Source organism: Astatotilapia calliptera, chromosome 15, assembly GCF_900246225.1.
Source record: "Astatotilapia calliptera chromosome 15, fAstCal1.2, whole genome shotgun sequence".
Lineage (NCBI taxonomy): Eukaryota > Metazoa > Chordata > Actinopteri > Cichliformes > Cichlidae > Astatotilapia > Astatotilapia calliptera.
This window is the reverse complement of record NC_039316.1, coordinates 12,361,039-12,378,903: the sequence shown is the minus strand read 5'-3', so window position 1 is coordinate 12,378,903 and position 17,865 is coordinate 12,361,039. Positions and strand designations below refer to the sequence as shown.

The window sequence follows — 17,865 nt, the reverse complement described above, 5'->3', positions numbered from 1 at the left end:
AGTTTCCTGAATGTCACGGCGCTCGGATGGCCTCTATAGTCACCAGATCTTAGTCCAACAGAACCCCTTCAGGATGTGGGGAAAAACACAAGTGTCCATCATGAAGAACCCCACAAAACGATGCTTTCATGTCAGTATGCACACACAATTTTGAGGAATGAGCCACCAAGATGTAACTATCACAATGGCCAGTCAATGTAATGCTTATATGCTGATACATTAATAGTAATGTATTACTAGAATGCAATAGGTGACAAGAAAGTGCAATATGTCGACATATCTTGGTTTCAGCGGATTAACCAAATAAGTGTGTTACCCACACAGCTGGGTGCAGACGAACACTCACTGGTATTACAGCTAGATGATCTCTACTTATTTAGGATTTCTTCATGAGTCAGATCATAGTCATGCTCAAGTTCAGCTTCTGTTTTAACCTAAATTTAACAGCTGTAATGTTTTGTGTCTGCAGCTTGGACGGTAGTAGTGCTGTAATGTTGGAAATATCCTGCCAAATTATTCTAAAGCACCTTTATTAGATGCTGCTGTGTCCATCTTCATGATTTTCCAGACAGACTTGCAAGCTGAAAACAATCCAAGCTAAACTATCTGAACTGGTGCTGTGACAGTCACTAATCACAAAAACTGCTCTCATTTAAAAAACGACTCTGTTTATAGACTGTTTTTTCTCCTCCTTTTGTACATTTAATTGTCGCCGTCCTCTTCAGGTAAGTTCACATCCTTGATTGAATTCATAAATGGCACCCATTTTAGCTTAATATTTAGGTAAACAAGTACACACTAATTTCATCTCAGATTAGTTAGGCAAGTAAAATTACTGCATAGCCCCACAAAAACAAATCCAAATCTTGTCTGCAGAGACTACCTTCAGAATTTGGGAGTGGAGAGGCTGGAATGGCCAGCCTGCAGTCCTGAACTCAAACTCATGAAAACCTTGATGGTTAAAGCGGCAATAGTTTTAGCAGCCAGCAGGGGGCGACTTCTGTAGTTGCAAAAATACTTCTGTTTAAATAGAAGCCTATGGGGAAAGCTGCTCTCGGCGCCCTCGCTCTGTGATCTCCGCAAACACTTCCTCCCGACTTTATAGGCTCAGTCTCAAGTTTTAAGCCTTACTGGATAAAAAATGAAGTTAATTTTGTAGATTGTGGTCATTCTAAGAGTCGGGAAGATTATCCAGGATCAAGATTTCACAGTAATATCCACCCTTCGGTCCATTACATCCGGTCTCAAAACGCCGACACGGTGGCGGCAGCACTCATTCTTGGCAGCTGCATGCATTGCAAGCATGTGTTTGCCTCCTTTGTCCTTTACACTGTCCGCCAAAGAAAAATAACCCACCTGAATGAGCGATAGTGCTATAAAATGTGTGCCACGTTTATGTGTTTGGAAAAGGCTTTGACTGGAGCTGCACCCAATAAAAGGGAATCAGAGGTGACAGAAGACCCATAAGCTTTCAGTAACCCCCATTACAGCCCACCAACACCCCGGCAGAAGGGAGGAGGATAGTATGGGATGGATCTCTTCTGTCCTCCCTGTCACTCCCTCCCATCTCCTGGCCTTTAACAGGGCCAGCTGACGTCAGAGCGGCCTCGGGCACCCGACTGTCTCTGTTGTTTTTAGCTGTCAGTTTTCCGCTCGCACCCTCCTCCCACCGCAACTGTTTCTGGCTGATATCCAAACTCCTCCAGCGCTTTGTAGGAGTGACCTTTGCAGAGGCAGACTGACAGACCGGCCCGGGCGCTCACTCTCTCGGTGGTGTGAGTGGTGTCAGTGTGTGGCGCTGGCAGCGGAGAAGGGGCTGAGAGGATAATCTGAGCTGTGACTGTGGCTGCCCCGCTGAGAGGACCGTTTACTTACGGAGATCCCAGAGACTGCGTTTATCTCGGGTTGAGATCACGCATCACTGCTAAACTCCGAAATCAGCTTTTATCGAACGCAGGGAAATGAAAGGGACCAAGAGAAAACCAAACCTCTATAATTCATGCGTCTTGTCTTTCTGAAATTATTTATCATTTATTTCATTTGAATTGACTTTTTACTTTTGTTAGATTTAGAAAAGCTTCTTGCACAGTCTCTTTCATGTTTTTCCTCCCTTTTATGTAGTTTAAACCCTTTTAATAATGTGTTTTAGCACCACATTGTACAGTTTCTGTATACTGAACCTCCGAGCCTTTAATATAATTATATTTTATTGCTTTAGCTTTTTAAATTAAAATATGTTCAAAAACATATCCACTTACTGTATTATATTCCACATTTTATTTTTTTACTGTTACTTATTAAGCTATATTTGGTATTCTTGTTTTGTCATTATTCTATTTTTAAAAATATATTTGATTTTATTACAGTGTTGAAACAATTTTGGTTTCTATAACACACTTACATATCTTAGTCTATATAATTCTGTTTAATACATTTATGACAGTTACTTTTATTTATTTGTGATGAATAAAGTTGAAATAAAAATACAGGAAGATCTTATTCAAGCCATGTTCTGAGTGAAGTGGATTAGTGATGGGATTTCCGGCTCTTTTTAGAGATCGGGCTCTTTCGGTTCGGCTCGCTAAAAAGAGCCGGCTCTTTTGGCTCTTCAGGTTGTTTTGTTGCTTTAATTAATTTATTATTAACAATAATATAAAATTATGCACAAAAGGAATTACTAACGTAAAAAAAAAGTGGTTTTATTTATATATGTTTATATATAAATATATGCGGTGGCCCCTAGAGACAAAACACGTACAAACTCCAAAACACATTTCTAGCATGAACTGAACTTCCAAAGCAGAGCTACTAGATCACTTAAATTACACAATTGAAAGCATATGTGTGTTGTTTGTGTATTTATACACAAGCATTCATATATATTCAAATAATTAAAAAAAAAAAAAGTTCATTTACCTGTTACTACCACACACCAAATCCGGTCGTTGGTACTTGCTGGCTTGTGTAGCCACTAGGTAACAAAAGCTCAACACTGCGCCCAGCATCCTGGAGCACTTCTGTTGTCTTTTGTACGTGTTTTGAGTTTCTATATGCTTCTGACTTTTTATGTGCTTCTGACTTTTTACTTGCTTCGGAGTTTGTACGTGTTTTTACGTGTTTTGGAGTTTGTACGTGTTTTGGAGTTTGTACGTGCTTCAGGGTTTGTACGTGCTTCAGAGTTTGTACGTGATTTGAAGTTTGTATGTGCTTTGTCTCTAGGGGCCACCGTAAATATACTTTTATTTATTCACTCCACATAAAATGTAATAAATAAATCATATAATACAAAAATCAACTATTCACATTTCAACTTTTAACTATTTAAATCTTCAGCTTTTTCCTTTTACAAATTTAAAGTGAAACAACACAAAACACTGCAAACCACAACACAATTAAATATCAATTAAAATATGAAAACAAAAAGAAGATGCATATTCTCTGTCATATGGGCCTGCATGAATAAACTTTCTGAATCCTTTATCATCTGCAACCGAAAATAGTTGTGGATGATTACTATACCTTTCTAATGTGACGTTGTTGTCCCTGGCTCTCTTTCTCTCTCTCTCCCTCCGGCTCTGTTCCTGTGCTACTCAGTGTAACTACCGCCCCTCCCCCCTCTGCCCAGCGTAAAGCACAAGGCTCGCATGCGGAGTGAAGCGGAAAAAATTGCGGGAGAGAGAGAGCGCGTCGTTCACGTCAAAGACCCGGCTCTAAGAGCCATTTCGTTCGCAAACGACCCATCACTAGCGAGCAAGGCCAATCACAATTAGAGCTGGGCGATATATCGAGTTTTTAAAAAATATCGATATATTTTTATACGAGATATAAGATGTGACAATATCTTTTATATCGATATAGTCTATGTTACATTATAACTATATAGCCGCAAGTTTGCCTCTCTTTCGTCCACTTTTGTCTTTACGCAACGTTACTCAGCCTCGCCCCTCCTTCACTGAACACAACTCCCCCTCCTCCCCCATCGCTTCACCTGCAGGAAGCGACAAGATGGACACGGCAAATCTCCGTTAACGAGTTACTGCGCATCGCCCCGTGCGTGGGGCTGGACGGCGTCAACGTGTTAGCTAGCTAACCACGCTAACGAGCTAACCACGCTAACGCCATGCAGCCCAGAGGTGCTGCACGGACTAAAATCCTTTCATTTTCTCAAAAGTTGACAGCGCGCCTTATGTATGAATTCTGGTTGTGCTTGATGGCCGCGAACCGATTTTATGTGGAACACGGCGCTCAGCAATCTGTCAGAAAATGTTTTAGTACGACTTTAGTAAGCTACGGAGCTGCACCGCTTGATGGATTGTCAGAGCATTACGGCTGAGCCTCGCGGAGTGATACGTACTGTGCTTCAACGTAATATTACCCTACTGTGTATAAGGACCATAAATGGCACCTGTTAATAAGAGACGTGGTTGCGAAGCGGATTTCAAACTCCAGGCTGTCAGTCACGCAGTACAAGTTGGGAACAGAGCAGCTGTGAAATCTGTCTTTGTTATTGTGCTCAGCGTCTTTTAGTTTACATTTTGACTGCACAATTGTGAGCTTTTTGTTATGCACAAAAACAACATTGTTTTCTTTTATTTATGGAGCATTATTATTTAATAAATGCTCATAATTTATTTTTGAGTAAATTTTATGTACATCTGCTCTATGTTAATAAAAGTGCCTGTGTGACATCTGGGACACAGCTTTGACTAAGAACTCTCTTTTTGTTCTTACTTTATGGCTTTAAAAAAATATATCGAGATATATATCTTATATCGCCATCCAGCTAAAAAATATCGAGATATGAATTTTGGGTCACAATCAAGGATTTCGGACGCCAGTAGAATCGGTTACAAATCAACATGCCGTCCCGGGTGGAGGACTACGCGGTTCTTCAAGCTATCCGGTTGTTCAGTCTGACGTCACTAGCCGTGTCTGGGTCTAAACTCCGCTGCAGGTCCATATATCAAACGATCCCTATGGCATTACTGAGAGTTGAAAAACTGTCTAAAGTCTTTCATCTTTAATAAAATGATCAGCATTCTGCTCTACCAGGTGTAACAATTGAGTTTAACATCCAGGCATCCATGAAACGGAATTTATGACATTTAACGGAGTTAGAAGTTAGCAGGGAGTTAGCTCGCTAGCTTCTATCTAAATACAATATAGCATGTCCTGACTGCGGGGTTTTGGAAACAAATTAAAACGTACAGCTCTGCTATCACTTCCAGCATAAATGAAGACAGAAAACTAAACAGCAGTGACGTTTGTAGGGTTACTGAAGTTGGGCTAGCTGGTATATAATGATGTGCTACGTGACCGCTAGCGACACACAGCTATGTTAGCATAATATAAACAAGCTAACTTTTTTTCCACTCGATAAAAGTTAACGTGAGTGTTCTCGGTGGTCAGGAACAAATGTAATCGCATGGCAGGATGCTGTAAAAGGACCAAACTTCAGCCAGGAGAACAACTGAGATAATCCATCCACAATACGAGGTTAGTCATTCATATACTGCTGCATGGGCTGGGCTGTAGTTACATCGTAAGGTTTTAAAAACTGAGCTTAAATAAATGATTAGTGGTAATAAAAGGTCAACAGGGATCACTGACTGTTTTAGGAGCTTTTTGAGATCAAATAGAAGAAAATACATAACATTAAACATGTTAACAACACAAAAGCCATATTAAACGCAGACTACTTTAGACCCGGAAGTAGGATTCGTCGCGTCATCACTGAACAACCGGATAGGCTCCGGTTCTTTTGGAAGATGCCACAAAATAAAGAAAAAAGCTGACGGAAAGGTGAGTAAAACACACTTCCCGCATACCTGTGGGTTAAACTCACCTGCTGTCCGTGAGTCCGCGAGGCAATATTGTCGCAGTCATGTTTTTTTTTCCTCCCCCCACCTCAATAAACTTTATTTCAAACCGCTAACAAGTAGCTACCTGCCTGTAGCGTTACAGAAATTTTGAAAATGTAAGCTGTTAGCTTATAATGTGGACCTTAAAAATGAGCAGCGTTAGATTAAAAAGGTCAGTTATTAATGACTTAATATTTTATGTTAATTTTTATATTGATATTAGATATTTATGTTTTACTATTTTATTTTACTGACTTCACCTATTCCAATGAAGGAAATTCCTTTCTTTGGGTCAAGGGTTACTTTGAAAATACATCAGCTCTCAATGAAGAGATAAACATGTTGGATATCTACACTCATATAGACTGGGTAATGCATTAGCAATAAAATGATGCCAGATCCTTTAGGTCTTTAGGGAAGGACATTCTCTGATCTCTGATTCAGATAACCACGATTCTTTGACTTTTATCTCTGTAATTCTGGTTAATTCAAAGCCGGTTTGACTAGGCTAAAAACAAACCCTAGCCGGCCGGCTCTACCGTCCATCATCTTATCCAACGTCTGCTCCCTGGATAATAAACTGGATTACATCCGACTCCAGCAGGCTACACAGCGTGAGGTTAGAGACTGCTGTGTCTTTGTTTTCACGGAGACATGGCTCAGCGACAGAGTACCGGACGCCGCTATTCAGCTAAACGGGCTGGCCTCGTTTTGCGCCGACAGAAATGCAGCTCTGTGCGGTAAGACTCGCGGTGGCGGCTTGTGTGTTTACATCAACGCGAAATGGTGCAAGAACTCTGCGCTAGTTTCTAGTTATTGCTCATCGCTGGTGGAGTTTGTGACTGTTAGATGCAGACCCTTTTATTTACCACGGGAATTCACCACTGTTTTCATTATCGGAGTGTACATTCCACCTAGCGCTAATGCTAAGGAAGCGCTATGGGAACTGTATACAAAGATCTGTGAACTGCAAAATACACACCTGGATGGACTGTTTATTGTTGCTGGAGATTTCAACCATGCAAATCTCAAGTCAGTGCTTCCTAGATTCCATCAGTATGTGGACTTTGCAACGAGAGGGGAAAACACGCTGGATCTTGTTTACACAAACATCCCCGGCGCATATCGGGCAGAGCCCCGCCCCCACCTCGGCTACTCAGACCACATCTCTGTTATGCTAATTCCAGCATACAGACAACTCGTCAGGCGATCAAAACCGGTTCTGAAGCAGGTGAAAACCTGGCCAGCAGGAGCAATCTCTGCTCTTCAGGACTGTTTCGAGAGCACTGACTGGAACATGTTTAGGGAGGCTGCACCTTATGGCGACTTCACTGACTTGGAGGAGTACACGTCATCAGTGTCCAGCTACATCAACAAGTGCACCGATGACGTCACTGTCTCCAAGACCATCATCTCACGACCCAACCAGAAACCAGAAAGCCGGTTTGTATCGTAGATCCTGGTGTGGAAGGAGCTGGATTATGGCACCATGGCAGAGAGTGAGAAGCAGATGCTGGTGTCAAAGGTGAACCTGCTGAGGGAGCTCAAGCACCCAAACATAGTGAGGTACTACGACCGCATCATAGACTGGACAAACACCACTCTGTACATTGTCATGGAGTACTGCGAAGGCAGCGACCTGTCCAGTCTCATCAGCCGCTGCATCACTTTTCTTGTTTTTGTCATGGTCCTGGGTCTTTTGACCCAGCGTTTTAAGTTTGAGTTTATTTTGTTCATTAGGTTATCTAAGTTCATTTGGTTATTAGACTCCTTGTGTTTTCTTCCCCTGTATTTAAGCTTCCCCTCACCCTTCGTGTTTCATGCTGCGTGTCTTATGTTATCAAGTTTGTATTATTATGCCTAAGTGTTTCTAGTTATTATTTTCCCCTCGTGTTTCCAACCATGTTAAATCTCCCCTGCTCTTCATGCGTTTCATGTCTGTGTCTTACGTTGTCAAGTTCGGGTTGTCATGTCTATGTCTCATTATGTTTCCTGTTTTATTGTGAAGAGGTCTGGTGTTCTGTGTTCATCATGTTCAGTTTTACTCTCCCACTGTGACGTCATTATGTTCATGTGTGCCAGCTGTTTCCTCATGTGTCTCCACTTCCCCTAATCACCTCCTGTGTATTTAAGTCCTCTGTTTTCAGTATGTGATTGTCAGGTCGTCCTGTTGTCCACGCCATGTTTCCTATGCCATGCTTCCAAGTTTCTTGTCTAGGTTTTTCTTATTGTTTGTTTAGATTTCCCAGTTTAGGTTTGTGTTAATTTTGCTTCAGTTTGCCTTGCCCTTTGTTTGTACCTTTTTTTCCAGCCATATTAAACGGCTCGCTTTTTGTTAACATTCAAGTTTTGTTCCCTGTTCCTTGGAGTCTGCATTTTGGGTCCTTTTTCAATTCATACAGTCTGCCCTCGCCAGACTGTGACAGTTTTTGTTTATTTTCTGCGCTTTTGGTCACTCAGACCACATCACTTTCTCCAGAGATCAACTGCTTAACATCAGGCAGTCGTCTCACTATAGTTCTTATCCATTTTTCACAAACCCGGAAAGTTTTTTGGAGATTTTAGTTGGAGGCGCAGCAGCTCTCTGTGGCTCCTGGAGAAGACGTAGACGGGGGAGTCGCGCCGGTGCGCTGGTGAAACTACGTTGGCGAGGATTCCGCACGGCACTCCCCTCCATTCACCTCGCGAATCTCCGCTCTCTTCCAAACAAAGTCGACGAATTACTGCTCTTAAACCGGACTAACAAGGACTTTGCACGCTCTGCTGCCCTCTGCTTCACTGAAACCTGGCTCAGTGAGCGAGTCCCAGAAGCTGTCTTAAATCTGCCGGGCTTCCAACTTCACCGGGCGGACCGCGAAACAGAGCTCTCAGGGAAAACAAAGGGTGGTGGAGTCTGCTTCTACATTAATGAAGGTTGGTGTACTGATGTCACAGTGTTACAGAAACACTGCAGCCCACACTTGGAAAGTTTTTTCATCAACTGTAAACCTTTTTATTCACCGCGGGAGTTTTCTTCCTTCATGCTGGTCGGAGTTTACATCCCTCCACAGGCCAACGCGAACAACGCACTGTGCGAGCTGGCTGACCAGATTATTACCCTGCGTCAGTGTGGAGGGGCCTGCAGGAAATCACCAGCTACAGACGCCCCCCACCCACTATTGAAGCAAACAAAGACCTGGCCAACGAGTTAAACACTTTCTATTGCAGGTTTGAGACGGACAGACTCCCACGCCCCACCCTCCCCTCCCCAGGGACATTGCTTCAGACATTGACCCCCAACACACCTTCCACCTCTCCCCCCTTCACCCTGCCCCTCCCCAATCAAGACTCAACGACCACCCCCACCCTCCCCAATCCAGACTCAACGACCACCACCACCCTCTCCAATCCAGACTCAACGACCTCCACCACACCTCTCACCCCCCTTTCCTCCTCCCTGAAACTAAGAATACACACTCAGGATGTGAGCCGACTATTCCAGAAACAGAAGCCCAGGAAAGCCCCCGGACCAGATGGCGTCTCACCCTCCTGCCTCAAAACCTGTGCTGAACAGCTGACTCCCATCTTTACTCGCATCTTCAACAGATCCCTGGAGCTGTGTGAAGTTCCCTCCTGCTTCAAACGCTCCACCATCATCCCTGTTCCCAAGAAACCCACCATCACAGGACTGAATGACTACAGACCTGTCGCCTTGACGTCTGTGGTCATGAAATCCTTCGAACGACTGGTGTTAGCCCATCTGAAAGACATTACAGGCCACCAGCTGGACCCTCTGCAGTTTGCCTACCGGGCAAACAGGTCAGTTGATGATGCAGTGAACATGGGGCTGCATTACATCCTGCAACACCTTGACCGCCCGGGAACTTATGCCAGGGTCCTGTTTGTGGACTTTAGTTCGGCTTTTAACACCATTGTGCCTGAACTTCTTTCCTCCAAACTCTCCCAGCTCAGCGTGTCACCAGCTACCTGTCAGTGGATCACCAGCTTCCTGACAGACAGAAAGCAACAAGTGAGGCTGGGGGAGATCACCTCTGAAACCCGGTCCCTCAGTATTGGTGCCCCTCAAGGATGTGTCCTCTCACCACTACTGTTCTCCCTCTACACTAACGACTGCACCTCCAAGAACTCGGCTGTCAAACTCCTAAAGTTTGCAAATGACACCACTGTCATTGGCCTCATTCAAGATGGTGATGAGTCTGCATACCGGCAGGAAGTTGAGCGGCTGGTACTCTGGTGCAGTCAGCACAATCTGGAGCTGAACACTCTTAAGACTATAGAGATGACAGTGGACTTCAGGAGACATCCCTCAACTCTGCTCCCCCTCACCATATCAGACAGCCCTGTGTCAACTGTGAAGACCTTCAAGTTCCTGGGTACAACCATCTCCCAGGACCTGAAGTGGGAGACCAACATCAACTCCATCCTCAAAAAGACCCAGCAGAGGATGTACTTCCTGAGACAACTGGGGAAGTACTGTCTTCCACAGGAGCTGCTGATCCAGTTCTACACTGGACACACAGGCGGAGTGACTGGCGAGGATCCTGAACCATGACACCAGCTTTGCAAAGACGTTTGTCGGGACGCCGTACTACATGTCTCCAGTGAGTGGCTTCATGCTGCTGGAGTTTGAAGCGTTTAATCTGAGTTTACAACTTTCCTTGCCTGAACTTTTGATTTTATTCTTGTTTGTTAATCTTTGTTTTACTTCATGATAAAAAAAGAATGGGGACAAATATAATAATCTCTTTTTTTTTCTGTCAGGAACAAATAAACCGGATGTCATACAACGAGAAGTCCGATATTTGGTCTCTGGGATGTCTGCTCTACGAACTCTGTGCCTTATCGTAAGTTTTCCAGCTGTTCCACTTTAGCTGATTTCCCCACTGCAAACTGTTAGGCAGCAGATCTTGCAGTTTTTCCTGCATTTTTCTTTTTCCTCTCCAGGCCTCCTTTTACTGCTTACAACCAAAAAGAGCTGGCAGAAAAGATCAGAGAGGGCAAATTCAGAAGGATCCCGTACCGGTACTCTGAGGAGCTGAACACTCTGCTCGGCAAAATGCTGTCATCGTCCTGGGCCATGTGGGCCCAGTATTCTTAGTTCCTTGTATTTTTGTATTTCGTTCCTTATTTAGGCCATGTTTTCTGAGTTGCCCTGTTGTGTTGTTCCCTAAGTGTTTTCCCTTCATGGCTTTTACCCCCTGTGTGCCCCTCTGTGTATCTGTGAGCCCTCGTCTCTCCTTATGTTTTATTCCATGTTTCCCCTGCCCATTATGTCTAAGTTCTCCCCGTGCTCTCTCTCCCCCCTGTGTGCCCTCTATGTATTTATGAGCCCTCATCTCCCTTTGTGGTTGTTTCATGTTTCCCCAGCCCGTTATGTCTGTGTTTTCCCCGTGCTCTCTCTCCTCCTGTCTGAACCTCTGTGCCTGTACATATCATGTTCAGTTCACCCCGCCCTGTCTCGTTATGATTATCAGTGTCACCTGTGTTCCCCGTGTGTGCCCACTTTCCTCGTTTACCCTCTGTGTATTTCTGTCTGAGTCTCCCTCTGTTCGGCGTCGCGTTCTCCCTCATGCCGTGTGTGGTTCTCCCCGTGTCTTCCGGTATATGTTACTTTAGCTTTTCCCAGTTTAGTGTAGTTTTGCATTGCTTTTGTATCATCGTTATTGTTTATCACCTGTCAGCAATAAAGCTGCATTTTGAGTTTATCCCCCGTGTCTGTGAGTTTGCAATTTGGGTCCTCATCCTGCCTGCCACACGGCCGAAACATGACAAATGCTCAACTTAAAGGTTGAGCATTTTGCTCAGAGAGCAATCACTTCCTGTTGGGGAGCCCGGGCAACATGGCGGACTGAGCAGTCGCATCCGTCTGAACTCCTCACTAAAGTCCCGATGTTTTAATCTTGAAGTTATAAAATCCACTCCTTTGAGCTATATTGACGACGTTTCAGCCCGAACATGAAGAAAAACAACAACACGAAACCTCCGGCAGTGAAAAACCTCCCTTTTACAACCCAGAGAAACAGCGAGCATGACTACCCAGCTCCGATGGAAACAGCTAATTCCAGCAGCAACAAGAGGGACAGACTGTTAACAACCCCTGATAATACTCCTGAGAAACCACATATGGAGAAAAAAGCAAAAGGTACAGCTAATGATAATGACTCCAACACATCCACTGACACTATACTGAAAGCTATTGAGAGTCTTGGAAAACGTGTTGATGACCGCATGGACGAAGTTAGCAAACAAATTCAACAACATAGCGCCATGCTGGCTTCCATTGCTAAATCGGTGCAGTTTAATATAGAGGAGCTGCAAGAATGCAAAAAGAAAATAAAACACCTGGAATAAGAGATTGAATCAATCAAAAAAAGATAATGACGATATTAAAGATCGTGTATTGAGCCAGGAAAGATACAAAAGAAGATGGTGTCTCCGTATCAAAGGGAAAAAGGAGAAAACAAATGAAAATATCAGAGAAGAAGTGGTGGAACTTCTAGGAAGGATTACTCTGGACCCAAAGATGAAGATGGAAGAAGCAGTTGATGTTGTCCACAGAGTGGGAAGAGCGGTGGAGAATAAGCATCGACAAATCATTATTCTGTTTGTGAGACGTGCTGTGAGAGATGACATCTGGAGGCGAACAAAGGCTTCTCCCGTGTGCAAAGAAGAAGGCATCCGCTTTGCTGAAGACCTGACCCCAGAGGACTGGAGATCCAGACAAGCATTGTGGCCAAAAATCGACCAGGCTCGGAAGGAAGGCAAGGCTGCAGGCTTCAGGGGCCCTTTTGGTTTCATAGAAGGCAAACGCATCAGGGTAGAGACTCCAGGTATGGGCTGACATCTGACTACGAAAGGAATATACAGTGGAACATTTCGGATGATGGGACTTTTACCTCAAGATTTTCCTACTCCATCTCCTAAACTTCCTCTTTAAAGCTGTTCATGTGTTCCAATTAAAAACTAATATTTCTTTTTTTTTCCCCTTTAACACAAGGGGACTTAAAGACTCAATTAAGCGCAAAGCTGTTTTTCTGTTCTGCAAGGGGCAACAGGCAAATTGTTTTTTCCTCCAGGAAACTCATTCTGAGAAATCTGATGTGAAATTTTGGTCACAACAATGGGGAGATAAATTTTTTTTTTAGTCATGGTACAAACAGGTCGGCTGGGGTTGCTATTTGTTTCAACAGATGTCCTGGTAGGTTTTTGTGCAACATGGCAGACAAAGATGGATATTGGGTTGCCTGTGTGTTAAATACTGATAATACTCTGATTATTTTGGTTAATGTTTATGGATACAACAATGATCAAGAGAATAAGAACCTTCTGCATCAAATTTCTACACTTATAAAGGAACTTTATACCAAATTCCCTACTGATTATATAGTAGTTGGAGGTGATTTCAATGTGACTCCTGATGAATGGTTGGATAGATGGCCTTCAAAATTTTCAAGAGAACATAAAAACCCAATATTTGAAAAATTCGCTAATGATACTAAATTAATAGATGTATGGAGATTGTTAAACGAAGATGTAAAACAATTCACCTGGCACAAACCTAATGGTCAAAGCAGGTCACATATTGATTATTGGTTGGTATCCAACTCAATTTTACAATATGTTAAGGAAACAGTCATCTCTAACAGTCCCTTAAGTGACCATTGCGCCATTATTCTAAGTCTACAAAGCAAAGACCAAAACAACACATTTAAGGATTATTGGAAATTTAATTGTCAGATGCTGAGAAATGAGGAGTATTGTAATTCTATTAAAAAATTAATTTTAGATATCCAGAATGATGAAGCCATCAATACACCGATACTCAAATGGGAATATCTTAAATTTAGAATCAAAAAAACCTCAATTGCATTTGGTAAAAAGTTAAACAGACAAAGGAAAGAAGAGGAATCAAATGTAGTAAAAGAACTTATGAATCTTTATGGCAAATTGAATTGGACTGAGGAAGAAAAAGGAAAAATTAATAATTTACAATCTAAATTGGACGAAATATACCTTTATAGAGCCAAGGCTGCTTATTTGCGACCCAAAGCCAAGTGGATAAAAGAGGGTGAAAAGAACACTGCCTATTTTTGCAATCTAGAAAAACGTAGACAAGAATATAATTCAATATGTAACCTAATAATCAACGGAGAGGAATGTACAGACCCTAAACGCATTTCAAATGAAGTATTTACTTTTTACAGTAACCTTTATAAGTCTTCATACTCAGAACAAAATGTCACCTCCTTCTTTGACAAAATCAGTAATTGGATTCCAGTAATTGATGATAATTTTAGAGAAATTTGTGATAAAGACCTAACTATAGAAGAATTTGATTTTGCTATTAAGAGCATGGCATCTGATCGCTCACCGGGACCAGATGGTATAACAACTAATTTCTATAAGATCACACATCACTGCTAAACTCCGAAATCAGCTTTTATCGAACGCAGGGAAATTAAAGGGACCAAGAGAAAACCAAACCTCTATAATTCATGCGTCTTGTCTTTCTGAAATTATTTATCATTTATTTCATTTGAATTGACTTTTTACTTTTGTTAGATTTAGAAAAGCTTCTTGCACAGTCTCTTTCATGTTTTTCCTCCCTTTTATGTAGTTTAAACCCTTTTAATAATGTGTTTTAGCACCACATTGTACAGTTTCTGTATACTGAACCTCCGAGCCTTTAATTTAATTACATTTTATTGCTTTAGCTTTTTAAATTAAAATATGTTCAAAAACATATCCACTTACTGTATTATGTTCCACATTTTATGTTTTTACTGTTACTTATTAAGCTATATTTGGTATTCTTGTTTTGTCATTATTCTATTTTTAAAAATATATTTGACTTTATTACAGTGTTGAAACAATTTTGGTTTCTATAACACACTTACATATCTTAGTCTATATAATTCTGTTTAATACATTTATGACAGTTACTTTTATTTATTTGTGATGAATAAAGTTGAAATAAAAATACAGGAAGATCTTATTCAAGCCATGTTCTGAGTGAAGTGGATTAGTGATGGGATTTCCGGCTCTTTTTAGAGATCGGGCTCTTTCGTTTCGGCTCGCTAAAAAGAGCCGGCTCTTTCGGCTCTGAACCGGCTCTTCAGGTTGTTTTGTTGCTTTAATTAATTTATTATTAACAATAATATAAAATTATGCACAAAAGGAATTACTAACGTTAAAAAAAGTGGTTTTATTTATATATGTTTATATATAAATATATGCGGTGGCCCCTAGAGACAAAACACGTACAAACTCCAAAACACATTTCTAGCATGAACTGAACTTCCAAAGCAGAGCTACTAGATCACTTAAATTACACAATTGAAAGCATATGTGTGTTGTTTGTGTATTTATACACAAGCATTCATATATATTCAAATAATTAAAAAAAAAAAAAAGTTCATTTACCTGTTACTACCACACACCAAATCCGGTCGTTGGTACTTGCTGGCTTGTGTAGCCACTAGGTAACAAAAGCTCAACACTGCGCCCAGCATCCTGGAGCACTTCTGTTGTCTTTTGTACGTGTTTTGAGTTTCTATATGCTTCTGACTTTTTATGTGCTTCTGACTTTTTACTTGCTTCGGAGTTTGTACGTGTTTTTACGTGTTTTGGAGTTTGTACGTGTTTTGGAGTTTGTACGTGCTTCAGGGTTTGTACGTGCTTCAGAGTTTGTACGTGATTTGAAGTTTGTACGTGCTTTGTCTCTAGGGGCCACCGTAAATATACTTTTATTTATTCACTCCACATAAAATGTAATAAATAAATCATATAATACAAAAATCAACTATTCACATTTCAACTTTTAACTATTTAAATCTTCAGCTTTTTCCTTTTACAAATTTAAAGTGAAACAACACAAAACACTGCAAACCACAACACAATTAAATATCAATTAAAATATGAAAACAAAAAGAAGATGCATATTCTCTGTCATATGGGCCTGCATGAATAAACTTTCTGAATCCTTTATCATCTGCAACCGAAAATAGTTGTGGATGATTACTATACCTTTCTAATGTGACGTTGTTGTCCCTGGCTCTCTTTCTCTCTCTCTCCCTCCGGCTCTGTTCCTGTGCTACTCAGTGTAACTACCGCCCCTCCCCCCTCTGCCCAGCGTAAAGCACAAGGCTCGCATGCGGAGTGAAGCGGAAAAAGTGCGAGAGAGAGAGAGCGCGTCGTTCACGTCAAAGACCCGGCTCTAAGAGCCATTTCGTTCGCGAACGACCCATCACTAAAGTGGATGTCAAAATTATGAAAATGAGAATATAGGCTGATAACAAGATCACATCGATAAGAAATCTGAGGAATGAATTAAATTATGCAGTTTTTGAATCAATTTCTTAGTAAATCATGAATTGGGATTAAGGGATCTGCTCTAAAAAAAAAAAAAGTTCGTAGGCTCCTACTCATTGAACAAAACCTTTTCTGTGGCGTCTCTGTTGCCAATTTTAATTGTTGCATTCCTCAAGGCTCCATCCTTAGCCCACTTTGTTTTCCTTTTTTTCTTCTTCCTTTTTTTATGTTGGTCACACTGAAATCATCAAACAAATTTTAATATTAGATAAAGATAACCTGAGTAAATAAAACATGCTTTTTTTCCCTCATCGATTAAGGGGAAATAAAGCTATCTAAACCTACTTGGCCCTATGTGAAAAAGTCTTTGCCCCTCTTGTTAAATCATTAACTGTGATTAACTACTTTTTCTTTGGAAACCTGAATTCAGTTTCACTCGCTACACCCAGTCCTGATTACTGGCAGACCTGTTGAATCAAGAAATCACATAAATACAACCTGTTTGACAAAGTGAATTAGACTAAAATATCTAAAAATAAATAAATAAATAAATAAATACAAAAAACACATCACGCCACAAACACATTTTCCAAAAAACAAATAATAAAAAATGCCTATAAGTGATATCAAATGCTGAGTATCTCATAAGTTTCTAAAATTCAAATCTTGTCCACAGAAAGGATAGCTCAGTGACCAAAGATGTCAAGCAGTTCTCTCGAAACCTTGGAGTGATTTTTGACACTCAGCTTTAATGCTGAAGTAAAAAACATTGTCCAGTTATGATTCCGTCAGCTTGAAAAAACGTCCAAAATTTGGTCTTTGTCTGCTAATGATTCGCTCTTATTTTTTCCTGCTTTAATTAAAGACAATGCTCTTTACACCGAGAATAGGACTCTCCTGGGTTTTGCATACCTAAGCCCAGATATTTAAACCATCCACCTTCTTCTGTTTCTACTTCTTGTAGCTTCACCTTTCCACCTGTCTCCCGCTCATTCACAGACATGTATTCTGTCTTGCTTCTACTTCTACCTACTACGTTATTCCTCTTCTCTCCAAAGCATACCTCCACCTCTCCAGGATCTTCTCCACCTGCTCCCTACTTTTACTATAGATCACAATGTCATCTGCAAACATCATTGTCCACGGACCCTGCTACCCGACCTCATCTGCCAACCTGTCTGTCACCACAGCAAACAAGAAGAAGGGGCTCAGAGCCGATCCCTGATGTAATCCCACCCCCACCTTGAACCCATCTGTCACTCTTACCCTGACCACTGTCTCCCTGTCCTCACACATGTGATATGAGGACCTTCCATATATATATATATATATATATATATATATATATATATATATATATATATGATATAATTCCTTCCTCGTGCAGTACCACAATTATTATTATTATTATTATTATTATTATTATTTGTTTGTGTAAAAAACAAACAAACAAAAACATGTGGATGGCAATTTGAGTTGCCACTACCACCTTTTTTTTTCTTTTCCCTCCCTCTTCTCCGTCAGCGCCAGTCGGTCAGAGCAGACTGTCTGTAGGACATATGCAAGTGAGAGCAGAGTGAGAGGTCGCTCGTGTTGCCGCTCTCAGATGGCGACTCTTCAGGAGGTCCTGCTGGTCAAATCAAATGACCAGTGACAATAAGACGACTACCAGCTTTTAACATATGCAGTCTCG

At 41.4% G+C, this 17,865-nt stretch overlaps 1 pseudogene; it reads left to right on the top strand.

Moving 5' to 3' along the window:
* Nucleotides 1–4,832: 4,832 nt before the first annotated feature.
* On the top strand, nucleotides 4,833–12,134 carry LOC113006379 (serine/threonine-protein kinase Nek2-like; annotated as a pseudogene).
* Nucleotides 12,135–17,865: the final 5,731 nt, after the last annotated feature.